Here is a 3,657-nt window from a genome sequence, read left to right on the forward strand (position 1 = left end):
ATGGGTTCAGACAGGTTAGATGCAGGAAGAATGTTCCCAATGTTGGGGAAGTCCAGAACCAGGGGTCACAGTCTAAGGATAAGGGGTAAGCCATTTTGGACCGAGATGAGGAGAAACTTCTTCACCCAGAGAGTGGTGAACCTGTGGAATTCTCTACCACAGAAAGTTGTTGAGGCCAATTCACTAAATATATTCAAGAAGGAGTTCGATGAAGTCCTTACTACTAGGGGGATCAAGGGGTATGGCGTGAAAGCAGGAATGGGGTACTGAAGTTGCATGTTCAGCCATGAACTCATTGAATGGCGGTGCAGGATAGAAGGGCCGAATGGCCTACTCCTGCACCTATTTTCTATGTTTCTATGTTTCTATGTTTTGGCACAATTCCACACAAGAAATTAGAGTGCAAAATTAAGGCATATGGGATTGGGGTTAATGTATTGACGTGGATAGAGAACTGGTTGGCAGACAGGAAGCAAAGAGTGGGAATAAACGGGTCCTTTTCATAATGGCAGGCAGTGACTAGTGGAGTACTGCAAGGTTCAGTGCTGGGGCCCCAACTGTTTACAGTGTGTATTAATGATTTAGACAAATGAATTAAATGTAATATCTCCAAGTTTACAGATGAAACTAAGCTGGGTGGCAGTGTGAGTTGTGAGGAGAATGCAAAGAGGCTGCAGGGTGAATTGGACAGGTTAGCTGAGTGGGCAAATGCATAGCAGCTGCAGTATAATGTGATAAGTTTGAGGTTATCCACTTTGGTGGCAAAAACAGGAAGGCAGATTATTACGTGAATGATGACAGATTAATAAAATAGGATGTGCAACGAGACCTGGGTGTTATGGTACATCAGTAATTGAAAGTAGGCATGCAGGTACAGCAGGCAGTTAAGAAAGCAAATGGCATGTTGGCCTTCATAGCAAGAGGATTTGAGTACAGGGGCAGGGAGGTCTTTCTGCAGTTGTACAGGGCCTTGGTGAGACCACACCTTGAGTATTGTGTGCAGTTTTGGTCACCTATTCTGAGGATGGACATTCTTGCTCCTGAGGGAGTGCAGCGAAGGTTCACCAGACTGATTTCCACGATGGCAGGACTGACATACGAAGAAGGACTGGATCGATTAGACTTATATTCACTGGAATTTAGAAGTATGAGAGGGGATCTCATAGAAGCATATACAATTCTGACGGGATTGGATAGGATAGATGCAGGAAGAATGTTCCCGATGTTGGGGAAGTCCAGAACCAGGAGTCACAGTCTAAGGATAAGGGGTAAGACATATAGGCCCAAGATGAGGAGAAACTTCTTCACTCAGAGAATTGTGAATCTGTGGAATTCTCTACCACAGAAAGTTGTTGAGGCCAGTTCATTGAATATATTCAAAAGGGAGTTAGATGTGGCACTTACCGCTAAAGGGATCAAGGGGTATGGAGAGAAAGCAGGAGTGGGTTACTGAGGTGAATGATCAGCCATGTTCTTATTGAATGTTGCTGCAGGCTCGAAGGGATGAATGGCCTACTCCTGCATCTATTTTCTCTATTTCTATGTATGTTTCGCCGTTGTAGTTTTTTTTAAGGTGATGTTCTTTGAGATATTGAATTGAAAAGACAGAATTACAGTGACGATGAATTGGTAATTAAAGAACAAACTTCTACTTTTGCTGAAATAAACAACAATGGATTGTCAGGAAAAGAAAGAAGGGGAGCATTAAATTACTGACAGGAAGTGTAATGAAACTCGAGGGATGGAGCATAGAGTGAACTGCTCGACACAGTGAATTACCAGCAGGAAAATGTCTTTAAAACGGGGATTTGGTGAGCGTGGGGATTAGGTGCAGAGAGGGAAGGAGATGAGAAGTAATTTAAACCGGGACGGGGGGGACAAGAGCAAAATACAGGAGGGAGGAGTGAAGCACTCGATGTAAAAAGAACTTTAACATCACTAACGGTTAATGTCAGTAAAATGATGGGAGAGCCGAGACCCATTGCCTGCACATTGTGTTCAATGTGGGAACTCGAGGACACTTTGTGTCTCCTGGATTACCACGGGCACAAGAAGTGCCTCTGCTGTTGGAGCTCGAGCTCAGGGTCTCTGAGCTTGTGGAGCGCCAGGTGTCACCGCTGGGAATATGGGAGCCTGAGATTTTCCGGGAGCACATGTTCCAGGAGGTGACCAGCGTGCAGCACAGAGACTTCAGGAGGACAGTACGTGGGTGGCCATCCGACATGGGAGGAATACGAGGCAGGCAGTGCATCATAGGCATTCCCTCGAACGAGGATGACTTCTTCCACGAATTCACAGGTGTTTCGATGAAGGACCTGACGTTCCAGTCCAGAACTCCAATCGAGGAGGTGGAAGATACCTTTGTGTGGATTTTTTTAACGTGTGGTGGCTGTTGCACCCCAGCCATCACACGGGCTTGACAGAGCGAGGTCTTGGTCCAGTGGCAAGGATTAACCAAGACGACAGGAGACCAGCTCTGCTGCACGGACCTAGTGCGCACATATATCGCAGTGTGGGCTGGCCCGTGCTGCCCCTGGGCCCTCGCCTCTTCTGGGCCCAGTACCCTCATCTGTCGCACCTCCGCCACAAACACTCGCGGCTCCTCCGCCCCGACATTCCCACTCCTCTGTCCCTGGGCCCTGCCGATGTTCCTGCCCACGCACCAAGACGGTGACCAGGGACCTGATGATGCCACCCAGTCGACCATCTCAAAATCCTTTTGGTACGCCGCTCCAGCTCTTTTATAGCCCGAACTGTGGAGCAGTTCTCTCGCAGGTCGGGGGTCGGGGGTCGGGGTGGGCACGATGGCCCAGTCCCGTCGCTCCCGCTCTTTGATAGTCCGACCTGTGGAGCAGTTCTCTGACAGGTTGGTGGGTCGGGGGTCGGGGGGGGCCACGATGGCCCAGTCCCTCTGCTCCAGCTCTTTTATAGCCCGACCTGTGGAGCAGTTCTCTCGCAGGTCGGGGGTCGGGGGTCGGGGTGGGGGCTGGCCGCAATGTCCCAATCCCGTCACTCCCGCTCTTTTATAGCCCGACCTGTGGAGCAGTTCTCTCGCAGGTCGGGGGGGCCACGAGGGGTGATGACAGCTGATCGGAGGGATAGGGGGAACGTACATGAGGAGAGACAACCGTTAACAATATTAGCTAACATGGGAGCCTGAAAAGGAAGTTGGGTGGTCAACGGTTTTGTGGGACTAAGGTAAAGGGAGAAGGAAATGGGTCCCATGGACAGGATGTGCTCAGAGAGGTCATGGGGGGAGATGGGAGATAAAGTGGAGAAGGTGTGAGGTCAGGGCTAGGGCAGTTGGAACTTTAGAATACGTTTGTCCCGGTGGGCGAGGGGAAGGAAGGGAAGAGGCAGAGGCGGCCGAACGAATGGTCACAATCTGAGAGACAAAGAAGTCCATGAGCTCCTCACACTTAGTGTCGGAGGGTGGAGACATGGGAGAGTGGTTTTAAAAGATGGTTAACTGTAGAGAATACGAGCCAGATTTATATTGACATTCCAGAATGATTGTGGAATAGTTAGCAATGTTTGCAGACGGGAGCAGGACCCAATAATGCTTTAAGTGATCCAGCCAGATCTGGTGGTGATTGACTAAACCAGTTATCCTCCAGATCCAAATACTGTTGGTGAGCTGCGGGTGCAAATAACCAC

This window comes from Pristiophorus japonicus, unplaced genomic scaffold, assembly GCF_044704955.1.
Source record: "Pristiophorus japonicus isolate sPriJap1 unplaced genomic scaffold, sPriJap1.hap1 HAP1_SCAFFOLD_233, whole genome shotgun sequence".
NCBI classification, from domain to species: domain Eukaryota; kingdom Metazoa; phylum Chordata; class Chondrichthyes; family Pristiophoridae; genus Pristiophorus; species Pristiophorus japonicus.